Source organism: Mauremys reevesii, linkage group 8 (assembly GCF_016161935.1).
Source record: "Mauremys reevesii isolate NIE-2019 linkage group 8, ASM1616193v1, whole genome shotgun sequence".
Lineage (NCBI taxonomy): Eukaryota > Metazoa > Chordata > Testudines > Geoemydidae > Mauremys > Mauremys reevesii.
The window spans coordinates 44,759,650-44,778,982 of NC_052630.1; the positions used below are offsets into that span (position 1 = coordinate 44,759,650).

At 48.6% G+C, this 19,333-nt stretch overlaps 1 protein-coding gene across 8 annotated transcripts in view; it reads right to left on the reverse strand.

The window, feature by feature from the left end:
* The window catches only part of DNM3 (dynamin 3), a 335,748-nt gene that overhangs the window by 31,506 nt on the left and 284,909 nt on the right, over nucleotides 1–19,333 (reverse strand). The gene's annotated exons all lie outside the window — the stretch shown is intronic.

Sequence of the window (19,333 nt, forward strand, 5' to 3'; positions counted from 1 at the left end):
TTATAAATAGAATTACTAAATTAGTGGCTGAAGAGAACACAGAAGATGTTTTGTATCTACAGAGGGAAAGATTTTATGGTGTCTCACAGACTCTTACTGCAGAATTCTTTCCAAATGACCTGGAACATGGGACTGAAAACTAGCTGGAACGCCAGAAATAAAGAGCAACCATAATCCAGCCTTGCACATTTCCATTGGCATACTCACCTGGCACATGTAAATTGTTCAGCTGGCTGGGCGCCCTGAGTCTAGCAGTCATATGACTGCTGCCACCCTCTTCAAAAATTATTTGGAGCTACCTCGGAGCAGCACCTTTGATCAATGTTCTTCCCACCATTTTATCTCACCATGTAGAGGAAGACAGAGGAAAGAATGTGAGGAGGTATCAGGCTAACAAAGCTGCTCAAGAAGGAAGTCTTAAGAAGCCAGGAAACAACTTTCTCTACCTCCCCTCCAGTCCCAGGAAGAGGAAGAAGGCAATGAGGGTCCTTTCAGTGCCTCTAACTCCCCTAGCCAGCAGTCACGGCAGTTCATTCCCTCTTCGCACACTAGAGGAAGAGTAAATGTTCTCCTCTCCCCTTCCTTCCCACAACCAAAAGCACATGTCCTCTGCCCTGCCTTAGACTCATAGACTTTAAGGTCAGAAGGGACCATTATGATCATCTAGTCTGACCTCCTGCACAATGCAGGCCACACAATCTCACCCATCCACTTCTATAACAAACCCCTAACCTATGTCTGAGTTATGGAAGTCCTCAAATTATGGTTTGTGCAAATTGTGCTGCAGAGAATCCTCCAGCAAGTGACCTGTACCCCATGCTGCAGAGGAAGGCGAAAAACCTCCAGGGTCTCTGCCAATCTGCCAATCTAGCAAGGGCAAGCTAGTAGAGTTCATTTCCTGAAAAAAGAACAGGAGTACTTGTGGCACCTTAGAGACTAACAAATTTATTTGAGCATAAGCTTTTGTTAGTCTCTAAGGTGCCACAAGTACACCTGTTATTTTTGCGGATACAGACTAACACGGCTGCTACTCTGAAACCTTTCATTTCCTGAGTTGCTTGTTAATTTTAGTTGTTGCTGGCGGGGGGGGGGTTGGTTTATTTTTACAGTTTTACAAGGATGCAATAAGTGGCAATGTGTGGATGTAGGGTAGGTGTCTACTGGATTGCTACAATTTATCTATCGTACGTATGCTCTAATTTAGTATCTTCATTAATGGCCTGGAAGAGGAATACTAATTACAAAATCTGACAATTAATCTGGGAGGTGCTGCCAACACCAGGAAGGATAAAGAGATAATTAAGAAGGATCTAGAGAGCAGAGAAATAGGCTAAGACAGTGGTTTTCAACCTAGGGTCCGCAGACTATGTCTAAGATTTCCAAAGGGGTCCACACCTCCATTCGAAAATGTTTAGGGGTCCGCAAATGAAAAAATGTTGAAAACCACAGGGCTAAGAGCAGGGGCGGCTCTACAAAGTAGGCTGCCCCAAGCAGCGCGGAGCGCTGCGCCGCCCTTCCCCAGTCCCGCGGCGGGTCCCCTCTTCCCGCGGCTCCGGCATCCTGGGGAGGGCGGCATTTGGCTCCGGTGGAGCTCCCGCCGGCATGCCTGCGGCAGGTCCACCGGAGCCCGCGAGAGCGGACCTGCCGCGGCAGTCATGCCTGCGGGAGCTCAACCGAGCCGCGGGAAGACGGGACCCGCCAGTCATGCCTGCGCGGCAGGTCCGCTCGTCCCGGCTCCGGTGGACCTGCCGCAGGCATGCCGGCGGGAGCTCCACCGGAGCCAAATGCCGCCCTCCCCCAGGATGCCGCCCCAAGCGGGCGCTTGGCCCGCTGGTGCCTAGAGCCGCCCCTGGCTAAGAGAACGAGATTCATCTTGGAAAAATGAAAACTAGTACATATGGGGAAAAATAACTCAAAGTGCAGTGTAGCAGGGCAGTAACCCCGCTCCTGCCCTGAAGCGCTTAAAACAGCCCGGTGAGAGGGCTGTGGTGGGAAACCAGTAAGCCTGGACTGATTGGGGAAGCAGCCGCAGCTGGCCACACCCCAATCAGGCTGCAGCTGGCACGATAAAGGGGCTGCTAGGCTGGAGCTCAGGCAGAGTCTCTCTCTAGATGCTGAGAGGGATGGGACTGGCAGCTGAGCAGGGTACCTAAAGTGGAGCAGGGCTGGGGAAAGGCCAGAGGAGCTGGGGAGGTTCCGGCCTGGAAAACCTTCAGGCTGCAGGCCTTGTTAAGGGCCAGGGTCAGGGGCGGCTCTATGTTTTTTGCTGCCTGTAGCAGGGTGGACCCTGCTCCGGCCCTGAGGGCTTGGAAAAGCAGCCTGGCAGGGCTTGAGAGCTGCAGCTGGAGGCTGGGCTGCTGCCCCCCTAAGGAGCAAGGGCCAGGGGGCAGCAGAAAGCTAGCTAGAGAGAGAGTCTCTCTCCCTCCAGAGAGAGAGCCTGGGGCCCTAGAGGCTTAAGGCAAAGTACCTGAGGGAAGGAGGGAGGGCTGGGAGCTGGGCTGAGGAGGAAGGAGCCAGCCAGCACAGCCAGCAGCGCAGCCAGCCGCCCATAAGAACTGTGGGGGGGGTAGCAGAGGGCAGCAGAGGGCAGCCCAGGGGTAGGACAAGGCAACCCCAACCCCTGCCTGTGCCTGTGTGATACTGCAGTCTGCCCCAGGGTGGGGGGGGTAGAGAGACCATGAAGCCACTACTGAGGCAAGGCAGGCGGGTATAGGGGGGGGGGGGGGGGGGGGGGAGACCCAATTATATAGATAGCACCGGGGTCAGGGAGGGGAGCCGGGCCAGAGAACAGGCGGTCACCAGCCAGCCGAGGGCGCCTCCAGGCGGCGGACGAGGGACATTCGACGACCAGGCAGCAGCGGCGCAGGGTGAGTACCGCCCTGTTACACTGCCCCAAGCACGGCAGGCAGGCAGGCTGCTTTCAGCGGCGCGCCTGCGGGCGGTCCATTGGTCACGCGGATTCGGCGATGTTTCTGCGGGTGATCTGCCGGTGGACCTCCCGCAGGCATGCTGCCGAAAGCCACCTGCCTGCCGCCCTCATAACAACCGGCAGGCTGCCCCCCACGACTTGCTGCCCCAGGCATGTGCTTGCTGAGGTGGTGCCTGGAGCTGCCCCTGAGAAGGGTACTGGGGTTGCAGAGGCAGCCCAAGGGTAGGCAGAGGCAGCAGGTCCAAACCCTCCTTGCCGATGTTGAGTGGCAATTATACTGCAATTATACTGCAGTCCGCCCCAGTCAGCAGGGGCTAGATGGTGACTGGCAGTAGCCAAGACTGAGGAGAGGCGGAGGTTGGGGGTTCCCCGGGGAGGGGAGACCCAGTGAGACTGCGGGGTACTGCACGGGGTGGAACCCCGAGGTAAGGGGCACCGGGGTCTGGGAGGGGCACCTGGGCCAGCGGCAAGCGGGACACTGGCCTGCAGAGGATGCTCCTGAGTGAAAAGAGCTAATTCCCTGGACAACCATCATGAGGCACTGCCAGGTGAGTCGTCACCCCGTTACATGCAGCTATTCAACAGTGGGCAAAACCTTAAAGCCTTAGCAGTGAGAGCAAATACTTTGAAAGGTAACATGGCAGCCAGAGGGATATTACACTTCAAACACACATTCATCAGGATTTTACCATATATGTGCATGTCTACATGACAACTAAGGAGAGGAGACATCTGTCTTCTGGAAGCTTGGAAACACTCTGGAGTAAGAGAAATTATTCTGTGTGGTACAAGCAGTGGTGAGCTCCAGCCGGTTCGCACGAACCAGTTGTTAAATTTAGAAGCCTTTTTAGAACCGGTTGTTCCAGGACAACCGGTTCTAAAAAGCTTTTAAATTTAACAAAGGCTCGGGCAGCTGTCCACCCGGCCCCCAGCCCCAGCTCACCTCCCCATCTCCCCTGAACGCTCCGCCCTCCTTCTCCTCCCCCTCCCCTGCTTCCCACGAATCAAATGTTCGCGGGAAGCCTGAAACAAGAAGTGGCTCCAGCCCGACTCGGCCCGGGGAGTCGGGCCCCGCGGTTCCAGCCGAGCGGATCCGGCCCGGCCCGGCCCAGCCTGGGGAGTCGGGCCCCGCGGCTCCAGCCCCGGTGCTGGCCGAGCGGCTCCGGCCCGACCCGGCCCAGGGAGTCGGACCCCATGGCTCCGGCCCCGGTGCCGCCCCGGGGAGTCGGGCCCCGCGGTTCCGGACGAGCGGCCCGCCCAGCCTGGCCCCCGGGAGTCGGGCCCCGCGTTCCGGCGGAGCGGCTCCGCCCAGCCCGCCCCGGGAGTCGGGCCCAGCGCTCGGCCCCGGTGCCACCCCAGGGAGTCAGGCCCCGTGGTTCCGGCGGAGCGGCTCCGGCCCAGCCTGGCCCCTGGGGAGTCGGGCCCCGCGGTTCCGGCCGAGTGGCTCCGGCCCAGCCCGGCCCCGGGAGTCGGGCCCCGCGGTTCCGGCTGAGCGGCTCTGGCCCAGCCCGGCCCCTGGAGAGTCGGGTCCCGCGGTTCCGACCGAGCAGCTCCGGCCCGGCCCGGCTTGGGGAGTTGGGCCCCGCGGCGCCGGTCATGGTCCCGGCGGAGTGGACCTGGTCCCGGCCCCAGGCAGTGTGGTAAGGGGGCACGGAGGGGGTGTTCGGTGGGTTGTGGGAGGGTGGATGGGGTCAGGGCGGTCAGAGGGCAGGGAACAGGGGGATTGAATGGGGGCAAGGGTCCTGGGGGCAGTCAGGAAGGAGCAGGGGTTGGATGAGGTGGTGGGGGCAGTCAAGGACGGAGAGAAGGGGTGGTTGGATGGAGCAGGGGTCCTGGGGGGCCATCAAGAATGAGAGGAGGGGTTGGATGGGGCGGCAAGGGGCAGTCAGGGGATAGGGAGGGGGGGGATGGGTCAGGGGTCCTGGGGTGTGTGTCAAGGAACATGGGGGGTTGGATGGGGCATGACCCCCTCATGAGGTGAGGAGGAGGGAACCTGTTGTTAGTATTTTGGCAGCTCATCACTGGGTACAAGTAATGGAATACAGTTCAGAAAAGGAAGAGTTCAGATGAACATCAGGATAATCTTCCTGACAGTAAGATTTATAAGGCTGTGAACTAGTTTCCCATTAAAAAGTTCCATAACACTGAATATTTAAAGCAAACCTGGACAAAGTACTGAAAATACATTGTTGAGAACAACCCTGCACTGACCACACAGGGTGAACAATATCATTTCTGCCATGATTTTATCACATCAGGCAGCTGCAAACATGCATAAAAATGTCTCATATAATATTGTAGGATTTCAGTTCCAAAAAGAAGAATTTGTCTAGTTATTAATTAGAAGAGTTTCTCAAAAAATAAAGTACTTTCTTCAATCAAACAGAACATTCTATTAAAAAGGATGGCAGAAGGCAAAATAGAAGCATTTGGATTGCAGGGGAAATAGCCAAATTTAATTAAATCAAAGCAAAGCAATACTTTGTAATATTATAAAATACACTGATGGCTGTGGTAGATCTCATTACTAAGTTACTGGATGAGAATTACTGAGATACTGTTTCTATATTTTTGTCAGAAAACAGTCGTCTGACTATAAATTTGATTTTTTTTTTGTTTACAAATGAAAATCCCTACCAAAAATGTGAAACATTCCATCAGGCAAGCAGCTGCCTCATTTTTACAATACACCAGTAACAGCAGGGGACATTAGCTATGACTAAATAATAGAGCTCTCAAATGCTGGATAAGTAGAGAGCAAGGATTGGCGGGTGGAACAGCACTAACTGATAATAGTAAGAAGGATCTTCTTGAGGGACATATTCCAAGATATCAAGTATTGTTTAGAAAGGTTAGTAAAGCTTGTGGTGAAATATAGTGGTGAATATAAATATTGTGGTGAAATCATAACATCAAAGAGGCTGGGCTATGGAATCAAAATTAAAATTCAAGCCAAAAATAAAGGATTAGGTTAGATAAGGTATTTTCCCCTGCTTTACCAGACTGCTCTCACTTGTCTATAACAGGAGTCCCTGATGATGGCTATGTCATATCAAGCATGACTCTTATTTGTCTATATACATTTCTCATTTGGACTGCATTCAGCACAAGAAGAATGCAATATAAGATTTAATCACTGCAATTATTTACAATCCACAGCACTTATGTGCATATCACTGAAATCTGTTAAATCTGCTTTGGTGCAGAATAGTCAAGCAGTCCCAATCTGCTCCCACTGAGCAACATGTAATCCCACTTTGAATAAGTGCAAATGCATAACTCAGCTAAAAGCCTGTCTCTTTTTACTCTGAGCACTGTTTTGACCTATAATGTCTTCAGATAAGTTCATATATAAGACAGAAGGTCCAAATTCTCTGCAGGGGTAAACTCCATGGTAGTCAATGGAGTTACCCCAGCAAAGAATTTGGTCCATATAGAGTCAGGAGAACATTAAAACATAAATTCAGATGACAACTCTTGAGGAATCAGGTGGTTCTCGAACTGACAGTAAGTGGAGTGCATCCCATCAAACACAAAACTGTTACAGACAATATGGCCAATCTGAGAGGTATTGTGTGAATGAATATAAAACCATATTTCTCGATTAAGGGTGACACTTAGGAACCTCTTCAGAATCTTGTTGCAGCAATACATATTTCTCTCTAGATTTATAAAATAGCAATATCAAGAGGCCCTATCTGAACTCCGCATTTGCCTGTGATATGTACTCATAAATGCAATAGATCAGAGAAAGAAACAGCAGCCCTGTAGTAATCAACCAGTCACAAAAAAACAAACTCATTTCTCCATTACACACAAATACTGCCCCCAGCTCTATTCAGTTCTTCAGCAGCTCTTCCACGATGTCTTTGCATCATATCCTGAAGGTCAGTAGATTCTGGCTAGCTGGAACTAATTGGGAGCACATTCCAAAGGGAAGTCCTCACAAAAAATATCCAGCCAATAGCCCCCCCATCTTTTATAGTGCGGGATTCAGTTTGAACACCTCCATAAATCGACTGCGGCAATATGTCATGGGGTAGATATGTATAGAGGCGTTTATACAAAGGCCAATAACAAAGAACCGACAACACACTGAACATTGTAGTTATGCTTTAAGGTTGAAATTATCTATTTATCTACTTTTATTTGTGTTCAACTGGAATTTTTCTTTCATTGACAAATGAAGTATGCTGTGTTTGTATAAGTCCCCTGCCTCTCTTAAAAGCCTTTACAATTGCTTCTTGGAATCCTTTCTCTCGTTACTTTTTTGGGCTATATGTATAATTTGGCTAATATATTCTTAAAGATGCATAATAGACTGTTGTGCCAAAAGGGCTGTTATAACAATGTGATGGTGTCTCACAGCAAGAATTGGACATTGGAAGAAAGCTCTAGTTCTAGTAGGTGACAATACACTAGTTTTCTTATATTGTCAATGAACCAAGCACAACGGAGAATACCTTCTCTCCCGCATCTGGCTAGTCAGGAAAATGCACCCTTTCCTCTCAGATAAAGATCCTGCCAGTCTCATCCACTGCGAAGAGCTACAAAAGGATCTCTCAAAACTGGGTGACTGGGCAACAAAATGGCAGATGAAATTCAGTGTTGATGAATGCAAAGTAATGCACATTGGAAAACATAATCCCAACTATACATATAAAATGCTGGGGTCTAAATTAGCTGTTACCACTCAAGAAAGATCTTGGAGTCATTGTGGATAGTTCTCTGAAAACATCCAAATGTGCAGCACCAGTCAAAAAGCAAGCAGAATGTTGGGAATCATTAAAAAAGGAATAGATAATAAGACAGAAAATATCAAATAAACCTATGGTACCCCACATCTTGAATACTGCGTGCAGATGTGGTCGCCCCATCTCAAAAAAGATATATTGGAATTGGAAAAGGTCCAGAAAAGGGCAACAAAAATGATTAGGGGTATGGAATGGCTGCCATATGAGGAGAGATTAATAAGACTGGGACTTTTCAGTTTGGAAAAGAGATGACTAAGGGGGGATATGATTGAGGTCTATAAAATCATGACTGGTGTGGAGGAAGTAAATAAAGAAGTGTTATTTACTCCTACTCATAACACAAGGACAAGGGGCCGCCAAATGAAATTAATAGGCAGCAGATTTAAAACAAACAAAAGGAAGTATTTTTTCACACAATGCACAGTCAACCTGTGGAACTCTCTGCCAGAGGATGTTGTGAAGGTCAAGACTATAATAGGGGTTCAAAAAAGAACTAGATAAATTCATGGAGGATAGGTTCAACAATGGCTATTAGCCAGGATGGGCAGGGATGGTGTCCCTAGCCTCTGTTTGCCAGAAGCTGGGAATAGGCGACAGGGGATCGATCACTTGATGATTACCTGTTTTGTTCATTCCCTGTTGGGCACCTGGCATTGGCCACTGTCAGAAGACAAGCTAGATGGACCTTTGGTCTGAATAAGTATGGCCATTCTTATCTTTAACTCCCACGGTCTCTGTAGCAGCCCTGCACTCCCTTAAGTACGGAAACTGCAATTCTGGTTGGCCCTTACACAGGTTGTCTTCCTCTTTCACTGCATAGCCACATAAGGGCCAGACATAATCTAACCCAAAGTGATTTAACCAATCACAATCCAATTCTGCAACTGGATTCTTCTCTCAGGTTACAGACACTGTAAAGTGAAGATCATTATTTAAGATCTTGCACTGCATATGAAAACCCAACCCAGGTTATTTGTGCAGCACTGCAGACCCCAAGGATTCAAAATTCATAAACCAGGCCCTCAAAAATCATGGGCCTGGCTTAATTATGAGATTCTTAATAAACAATACATTTGGAATTTTTTATTTGCCTTCTGGTTTTTGAGCCTTTTAGGGTGAACTCGGTACGTATTTTCAAGCTTTTTCCACGGTGATGGGGGGCTATTAAATTTAGCTTTCATTAAAAAAAAAAAAAAAAAGAAAGAGTGTCTTATGTAGCACCTGAGTCCAGGAGCAGGGCCTCTGAGAAAAACAACAAATATGGCATTGGAACTCTCACTGAAGGACTGTCTGGATATGTGGACTCTCTACTCAGACCCTATGTTACCAGCACTCCCAGCTATCTCCGTGACACCACTGATTTCCTGAGGAAACTACAATGCATTGGTGACCTTCCAGAAAACACCATCCTAGCCACCATGGATGTAGAGGCTCTCTACACAAACATCCCACACACTGATGGAATACAAGCTGTCAGGAACAGTATCCCTGATGATGCCACAGCACAACTGGTTGCTGAGCTCTGTGCCTTTATCCTCACACACAACTATTTCAAATTTAATGACAATATATATCTCCAGATCAGTGGCACCGCTATGGGCACCCGCATGGCCCCACAATATGCCAATATTTTTATGGCCAACCTGGAACAACGCTTCCTCAGCTCCCGTCCACTCATGCCCCTTCTCTACCTACGCTACATTGATGACATCTTCATCATCTGGACTCATGGGAAGGAGACTCTGGAAAAATTCCACCATGATTTCAACAGCTTCCACCCCTCCATCAACCTCAGCCTGGACCTATCTACACGGGAGGTCCACTTCCTAGACACCACGGTGCAAACAAGTGGCGGTCACATTAACACCACCCTATACCGAAAACCTACCGACCGCTATGCCTACCTTCATGCCTCCAGCTTCCATCCCGGGCACACCACAAGATCCATTGTCTACAGCCAAGCACTGAGGTACAACCGTATCTGCTCTAACCCCTCAGACAGAGACCAACACCTACAAAATCTCCACCAAGCATTCTCAAGACTACAGTACCCACACGAGGAAATAAGGAAACAGATCAACAGAGCCAGATGTGTACCCAGAAGCCTCCTACTGCAAGACAAACCCAAGAAAGAAACAAACAGGACTCCACTGGCCATCACATACAGTCCCCAGCTCAAACCCCTCCAACGCATCATCAGGGATCTACAACCCATCCTGGACAATGATCCCACACTTTCACAGGCCTGGGGTGGCAGGCCAGTCCTCGCCCACAGACAACCTGCCAACCTGAAGCATATTCTCACCAGCAACTGCACACCGCACCATAGTAACTCTAGCTCAGGAACCAACCCATGCAACAAACCTCGATGCCAATTCTGCCCACATATCTACACCAGCATCACCATCACAGGACCTAACCAGATCAGCCACACCATCACCGGTTCATTCACCTGCACGTCCACCAATGTAATATATGCCATCATATGCCAGCAATGCCCCTCTGCTATGTACATCGGCCAAACTGGACAGTCTCTAAGAAAAAGGATAAATGGACACAAATCAGACATTAGGAATGGCAATATACAAAAACCTGTAGGAGAACACTTCAACCTCCCTGGCCACACAATAGCAGATTTTAAGGTGGCCAACCTACAGCAAAAAACTTTAGGACCAGACTTCAAAGAGAAACTGCTGAGCTCCAGTTCATCTGCAAATTTGACACCATCAGCTCAGGATTAAACAAAGACTGTGAATGGCTTGCCAATTACAGAACCAGTTTCTCCTCCCTTGGTTTTCACACCTCAGCTGCTGGAACAGGGCCTCATCCTCCCTGATTGATCTAACCTCGTTATCTCTAGCTTGCTTCTTGCTTGCTTATATATACACCTGCCCCTGGAAATTTCCACTGCTTGCATCCGAAGAAGTGGGTATTCACCCACGAAAGCTCATGCTCCAAAACGTCTGTTAGTCTATAAGGTGCCACAGGATTCTTTGCTGCTTCAACAAATATGAGATGTGATAAAATTGTGAGAACTGCCAATGTTGTGAGTGGAATTGAATCGTGCATATTTTTCAAGACTCATAAAATCACAGTAACATGTATTTTCTTCTATTAAAAAATCCAGTAGAAAATGAAATCCGGGAAAGGGTAACATCAATACAATACTCCTGTGAGGAGCAAGCTCCCTCATGACAAGAAGTTTGTGCAGCATTTTCCATGTTCACTACCACTTATAAAATATCCCCACACAAATGATTGTTATGTACCCTGCAATGCAAATTTTTGATTCAGGGCCAACAGCTACTTCATGCTTTCAAAATAGATTGCTGGACAGGCAAAAACAAAGACAGCCTGGCATAATGAAGACAGCACAGTCACTTAGTAAACACATTTATTTTGAAATCTGAAAAACTTTTCAGTCAAAGAATCCGCTTGTCATACTAAAGCATGAAGTGCCCCTAATTTCTAGACACAGGCTAGAATGAAATCTAGGGTGTTGGATAGCATGAGTGTAGTATTTGTTATCTTTAGAGTAACATAGAACAAGGTCAATGTAATCTTGGGATGTTTTAAATAGTGCTGTGATATTAATGAATACATGTCAAGACAACAAGGATTTGAATATGAGGTAAGTAGCCTATAAGATATTAGGAGAGAATATTACTTCACAATGGCTGGCTAGTGGATGGAAAACATTGCCAAAAACAACAGAAGCAAATAGTGGATATTATTTATAGAGGGAGCTGAACCATTTTCTTGACAGAGGGGAATAGCAAGAGGTACAGCCCCCAGCCTGCTATTTTATGGTTAAATGCTCGATGCACTGTGCATTTCCCTCAAGAACAAAAAGAGCAAGTCTTGAGGTTTACGCTAGAAATCGAAGAAAATGAAAGAAAGGGGGAGGCTCAAACAGTCATCTGTAATGCAGGTTGTGGACCATATGGATCGAATTAACACCTGGCCATTAATCTCTACTCTATTTTCTTCCATTTCCATGGACTCTGGCAGCATGTGGTTCTCAAAAGCTCGTCCTTTCTAAAAACCATTCCATTGTGTGAATTTAATGCTGGTGAAAGGTACCAAATAGAAAAGTCCTCTGTTCAAGCACCCTAAGGCACAACATAGGCAGTGGCCAGCAAAAAAAGTTACCTCACGCTGACCAAAGCATCTCAGCCTTGACCTGAAGGAACCACTCCCAGATTCATGGAGTCCAAGGCCAGAAGGGATCTAGCCTGACCTCCTGTATAACCCAGGCCAGAGACCTTCCCTTGTTCCCTACAATAATTCCTAGAGCAGATCTGGGAGAAAAACACCCAATCTCAATTTAAAAAATGGTCAGTGATGGAGACTCCACTATGATCCTTGGTTAAATGGTTAAATACTCTCACTCTAAAGGTAAGGGGAGAGTTCAGGTGACAGGGTCTCTGTTAATTCAGCCAATAAGATTGTAAATGTGTGTTAATTGCGGTGATGGTGGGGACTCTTGGGAAGCCGACTCAGAAAACATCACAGCTAAGTTTTTCAGAAATGATTAGTGATTTTAGTGCCTAACTTTTAACACCGTAAACAAGCCAAAATTTCAGAGGATGAGTGCTTAGCCCTTTCAGAAAACCAGGCCCTTTAAAGGAATCTCGACTCAGGCGCCCAAGAATTTAGGCACCCAAAGTCATGGTCCAAGCTCCTATCCTATAGTTCCTTGAACAGCCATCAGAGGAGGTGATTAGAAGAGAAAGTTACTCACCTTGCAGTAACTGAAGTTCTTCGAGATGTGTGTCCCTGTGGGTGCTCCACTGTAGGTGACGGTGTGTCCCAGCGCCGTTGATCGGAGATTTTCGGTAGCAGTGCCTGGTCGGGACGCATGCACTCAGTTGGTATCTCCTGTCTCGTTGGAATCTTCCTGAGCACGTGTGTCCCACACCCTCCTCAGTTCCTTCTCTACCATGGAGAAATCATCCTAATACTCCAAAGTAGACAGGAGGAGGGCGGGGAGTAGAGCACCCACAGGGACACACATTTTGAAGAACTTCAGTTACTGCAAGGTGAGTAACTTTCTCTTCTTCTTCGAGTGCTGTCCCTGTGGGTGCTCCACTGTAGGTGAATGTGAAGCAGTACCCACTATGGTTGGTGGGATTTTGGAGTTGTGTGAGGAACAAAGTACTGTATGGCCAACTATGGTGTCTGCCATGGTATCCCATGTGATAATATAATGTTTGGCAAATTTGTGGTCAAATGTCCACATGGCTGCCTTGCATATGTCTGTAACAGGTACGCTGTGGAGGAAGGCAATGGATGTTGACATTGCTCTAGTAAAATGAGTCCTAATACCCTCTGGTGGTTGAACATTCTGGATCTGATAGCAGGATCTGATGCAGGTGGAGATCCACTTGGAGAGTCTTTGCTTAGAGATAGCGTCACCCTTTGATCTCTTGGTAGTAGAAACAAAAGCCTAGGGGATTCACGAAATGGTTTAGTTCTGTCAAGATTGAATGCATGAGCCCGTCGGACTTCGAGGGTATGTGATGCAGCTTCCTGTGGAGTCACGTGAGGGTTGAGATGGAATACAGGTAAGTGTATTGACTGGTTAAGGTGGAAGGTAGACACCACCTTGGGGAGGAATTTGGGGCAGGTTTGTATGGTAAGCTTGTGTTTAGAGAAAATGGTGTGGGGAGGGTAGGCCATCAGGGCGCTTATTTCACCAACCCTTCTTGTTGATGTTATGGCAACCAAGAAAGCCACTTTCCTGGACATGTGGAGCAGGGAGGTGGCCAGGGGCTCGAAAAGGGGTTTCATAAGAGCGCAGAGAACTAGGTGAAGACTCCAGGAGGCTACTAGTGAATGAATCTCAGGGTAGAGATTTTGCAGGCCCGTAAGGAAGCGTTTCATGGTGGGGCGTGTGAAAGTGAATAGCCGTCCAGAGCGTCATGGAAGGTGGTAAGGGCTGCGAGGCGTACTGTGACAAAACTGAGTGAAAACGTGTCCTGTTTTAGTTCGAAAAGATAGTCTAAGATGTCAGGGAGGCTTGCAGTCTGGGGTATTAGGCATTTGTGGGAGCACCAGATGGAGAAGCATTTCCACTTTTGCAGGTAAGTCTTAGGAGTGGAGTCCCTTCTACTGTGCAGGAGGACATGTCTGAGCAGGCTAATTCATGGGATTGAAACCATGAAAGAACAACAGAATCAGATGGAGTTTCCAGAGCTGCGGATGAATAAGCCGACCGCAGTTCTGGGAGAAGAGATGTGGTCTGTCGGGGAGAGTACAGGGAGGACGGATGGACATGCGTAGCAGGTAAGGATACCATGTCTGCTTGGGCCAATCTGGGGCAATAAGTATGACCCGGGCCTTGTCCTCTGTGATGTTGCGTAGAACCCTGTCTATGAGTGAGATCAGTGGAAAAGCATACATGAGGGAGTTGTTCCAAGGAATGAGGAGCATTTCTGAGTCCCGCTCTGGAGCAAAATAGATGGCGTTTGCAGTTTTGAGAAGTGGCAAACAGGTCTATCAACGGAGTGCCCCAGTGGGGGGAGAGCTGTTGAGGTATCGAGGGATGTAATTCCCATTCGTGTTTCTCGGAGAAGTGTCTGCTGAGTGTGTCGGCAGTACTGTTGTGACACATGGGCAGGTAGGAAGCAGTGACTTTTATGTGATGATGTATGCACCAATTCCATAGTTCTAGGAGACTGATGTGCAGACGCGTCTCTGATAGGGACCAGCGGCCCCGTGCTTTGTGGTCGCCTAAGCGCGCTCCGCAATCTATCTGGGAAGCGACCGTGGTTAGCATGAGTACTGGGGAGTGTGGATGGAAGGGAACATCCATGCATAGGTTCTCTGGTCTTGTCTACCAATGTAGGAAGGCCAATACGTTCAGTGGCAGAGTCAGTATTATGCAGAAACTATGTCTGCTGGGTTGGATGAATGTATATATGGAAATAGGCATCTTGTAGGGTGAGGGCTGTGAACCAGTCCCCTTGTGCAGTGCGGGTATTATTGTGCCCAATGTGACCATCTTGAATTTTTGTATCTGTACAAACTTGTTCAGTTGGCATAGATCCAATATAGGTCTCCACCCCCCGCCTTTCTTTTGGGAGTAGAATCCTTTTCCCTGATGTTGCATCAGCACATGTTCAACTGCATCTAGGTGGAGAAGATGAGCCACCTCCACGCAGAGAAAGTGCTCGTGAGAGGGGTCCCTAAGAGGGTCAGGGAAGGAGAAAGGGTGGGCGGGGAAAATAGGAAAGGGATGGAGTAACCTGACTGAGCTATTTCCAGGACCCAGCGGTCCTGCGTGATCTGTTGCCAGACATGGTGGAAAGTCTAGAGGAGGTAGCTAAATGGGCAAATAGGCGGCAGAGTCAAGGGGTGGTTGCATATACCCCTGACCAGCACTTCCCACTATTGGGTAACAAACAATTTTGAAGTAGTTGGTTGCGTCTGGTTTTGCCTGCGACTAGGAGGTCTGTTGCGGTTTTTCCCAGTGTCATACAGTCTGGACTGGGGTCGGTGATATTGTTGTGCGCTGGGCCTTTGGTAAGGTTGATACCATTGTCTCCTGGTGAGGGACGGGTATGTGTACAAAGTGGCTCTAGAATCTTTCATAGTGTGAAAGATTTCTTTTTTTTTGCGAGGGGGGGGGAGGGGGCGAAAGAGGTTATCTTTGTCAAAGGGGAGACTCTCCACTTTGGACTGCAAATCTTTGGGGATACCGGATGCTGAGAGCCAAGAAGACCAGCACATCACCACTGCAGTGGTGCAGGCTGCTGGATCAGTCATGTCCATGGATGCTTGTAGTGCCATGCTAGACACCAACTGACCTTCAACGAGGACTAACTGGAAGTCCGCTCTCCTGTCCTCCGGTATATGGGAGGCAAATCAAAGAGCTTGTTGTAGTTGTCATGGTCATAGCTTGCAAGGAAGGTAGAATAAATTTGCAATTCTAAATTGCAAAGTAGAAGAGTATAAACCTTGTGGTCCAGGAGGTCAAGACGTTTGAGGTCCTTGTCCTGCAGAGTGGGCCGGTAGTGTGGGTGCTTTGTTCTGTGTGTCGCTGCATCAACCATAATAGAATTGGGTTGTGGGTGGGAAAATAAGAAATCGATGTCCTTCGCAGACACGTAGTAAAATTAATTAAATTAATGTGGTGGAATGGAGGCAGGGGTCTGCAAGAGAGTACCAGCTGGTTCTAGGAGAGCTTTCTCTATGGGTAGTGCTATCTTTGAAGGTGCAGAGGGTTGGAGGATTTTGAGAAGCCTATGTTGTGTCTCCTGGACTTCCTCCAAATGGATGCCCTGGCTGAGTGCCATTCTCTTAAAAAGTTCATGGAATTGCATAAAGTCGTCCACGTTTTGTGGAGGTGGAGGCATAAGGGCGACTTCTGTGGCTGATGGCGAGGCAGGAGCCAGTAAAACAGGGAAAGGGTCATAGCCCACATCTTCAGGAGGGGGTTCAGGAGCACTAGACGTTGATAGAGCTGGAGATATAGGCATAGGATGAGCTTGCGGTCTGGTAGAAGGAGTGCAAGGAGAAGCGGTGGCAGGAGCCAACCACGGGTACCACTGAGGCCAGGGCACCGGGTAGGAAAAAAATGGGTCCCAGCCACTGGGGGACAAAGTAGGGAAACTGAGGCTGATTCTTATGATGCCCCATGTCTTGGGGTATGTATGGCTCCGGGGCGGGGGAGACTCAGGCAGGGAGAACTCTGCCTGCTGCTGTGTGCTGTTCTCACTATCAGTTAAAGTATCCAGGTCACGTGGGGAGAGCTGCTGTTCAAACAGCAAGTGCTCCCCATCCCGGAGCAGAGAGTCAGGCTTAGGGGCCACAGAGATATCCTGCTGATGCAGGAATTGTTGCTGCTCCCTAGGCTGGTGTGCTGCAGAGCGTGAAGTCTGAGCAGCAGCCCGGAGTGATTTTAGTTTCACTTTGGCAGGAGCCCAGAGCCATTTGTGAGAGTCCCGCAGGGGGTCTGAATCTGCTTGGGGGTTGCAGGCAGGCTCGGTGCCGGGGGTGGAACTCGTTGTCGGCACCGGGTCCATTGTCGGTGCCGGGGAAACTGGTGCCGAGGAGAGCTTCCCGCTGAGGGAAGTTGGGTCCCTCCTTTAGAACCCCGTGAGAGTTGCTTGTAAAGTGCAGGGATGGTCAGAGTTGCCTGCTCGCGGTGCTGACAGCACCAAGGGTAAAGACCCTGCAGGAGATAATTTACCCTCTTGAGTGTCTCAGAGGAGACATTAGGGCTTCCTGTCTCTTCACGTGAGAGGGTGAAGCTGGGCTCCCGGTCTGTTCTAACCTGGCAAGGGAGCGGGTTTACTGCCCTTCTCCATAGGCAGCTGCAGAGCTTCTTGCCTCTGCTCCAGAGAGGGTGAAGCCATGCTCCCGGTCAGTTCAGACCTGGCCGGGGAGTGTGAGGGAGAGGGTTTGCCATTGCCCGTCTCCAGAGGCGGCTGCAGGGATTTCTGCATGAGAAGCAGTTTCTGCCGCAGGTTCCTGTCAGGATGAGTCCTGGTTTTGAGGCTTGTGCAGTGGACACACTTGGCAGGGACGTGTGTCTCGCCAAGGCACTTCACACACACACTTCCATCGGACATTGGCATAAAGTCCTGACAGGAAGCACATTCCTTGAATCCTGAAGCCCCTGGCATTACTGCACTAGTAATGTCAGGGGAGAGTGTCTCAGTGGGAGACAAACTTGAGGGGAATTTTTTTTTAAACTAACTAACTATTCTAAAGGAAGGGAAACAACTGGGATATTACTAACTAACTATTTCTATGTAATTGTTTCCTTCAAAAACCAGGGAAGAAGATCAGCACTGCTCCAAGTCCCGTCTTCAGCCGAGGACAGCTGAGAAGGAACTAAGGAGGGTGCGGGATGCATGCGCTCAGGAAGATTCCAACGAGACGGGAGATACCAACTGAGTGCGTGCATCCCGACCAGGCACTGCTACCAAAAATCTCCTATCAACGGCGCCAGGACGCACCATCACCTACAGTGGAGCACCCACAGGGACAGCACTCGAAGAAGAACTTTCAGTCCCTACCAGCCTGAGTTAGAACGGAACAGCACAATATCCTACCACAAACCCTGAGCCATGCAAGTTCTCATATTCCATTTTGGGTTCAACTGTGAAAGATGACTCAAAGAGCCTTTTCTCCTTGCCTATGTGGATTGCTTCCTCTAGGGATGAAAGCTACTCCAAGGGGGCCCAAGAGGAGATGGGGCAGCAAGCACAGTCCCTCTCTGTTCTGGGGAAGACGTGCCTCTGGGGCTGGTGCAGCCTGGCCGTGGGGCACTGCACAGCCCCCCTATGCAGGCCTTATATAAATTATAGAATCTAGCCCTTTGTTTTTACTTGATCTCATGTAACATACCACCTACAACTGCACACTTTTTCTTTAGAATTAATTACATCTAAACAAGCCTCATGGAGCTTTTTCTCTGATAAGCACTGAGGCAACCTTGAAGTTTCCTCTACAAGAAGCAGAGCAGGAATTCAGCTGCCAGAACAAAGGGGGGGGATCTTTAATTTAGCTTAACCTCCCCATCATGAGAAGTACCAGGTCTCTGTGCTCCCTACCAGGCTCAGTCCATCAGTGCAAATCATCTTCATAGTAATGTATGGAAATACGAAATGTTGGCAATTTTTCAAAATTCCTCACTCAATCTTATTGCCAGTTGTATAGTCTGGATAATCAGTAAATAAACCCCTCTAACTTTGCTCAAATCCTAAGAGGCGGAACATAAAGAGAGCACTTTCTAATTTACTTCCATTGACCTCTCCTGCTCTAAACAAAGCAATTTCCTACTTCTCAGAGAGCTTGATTTTTCCACTGCCTCTGTAACACCTGACTGAGCAGCAAGGCTTTCTCACTTACGATTTTTGTTTTTAGCTGGCATTGTTCTTCTACTCACATATGTTCTTATTGGAACAGCACAAATCAGCAAGATTTAAAACCTCCCATTCTCAAGTCTAAAGCCCCTAAAGGGAAATTGTGATGCCAAGGAACACAGTCATACGTTATTTTACATAGTGCTCTGTCAGGCTGACAGCAGACGGGGAAGTGGGGAGGAAGGAAAGGAGAGGAAGATGGCATTTTAATAGCACCCACCACTGATCCTACACAGTAGGAGCACTGTGCTCCAGAGAAGCACTATTTCCTTTGCCTTGCACTTGGTTTACTAAAGCAAGGCTCTATGGGAAGAGTCCTCAAACAGCATGGATCACATCTTAACAGAGAGGTAGTCCTGTGGACACTTCCCCCACCCACTCATGACTAGATTGTCCATTCTTCATCCCACCCCCACCAGCCACAACTGGACAGAGCAACCCACCTCTCATCCTAGAAGGACCATCCCCAAACCACCCCAACCCCCACTCCGAGTCATGACAGGATGGACTCACCCCTACTCCTGGTCCCAATCACACTGTATAGCATCCCTATGGCAACTACAGTAATTACTTATGCAGAAAATTAATACTAGGAAAGCATTTACTCTATTTTAGCTTCTTTTAATGTTATTTAGAAAGTGGAAATATGGAAGAGAACCAATGCCACATAAATAAAGCCATCTTTCCCACATACTACTCTTGCTCCAAAAACAGCTTAGCCAGACAGTAGGATCTGGCCCAAACATTTCACTTGCTAATTCAGGTTGTAGGAT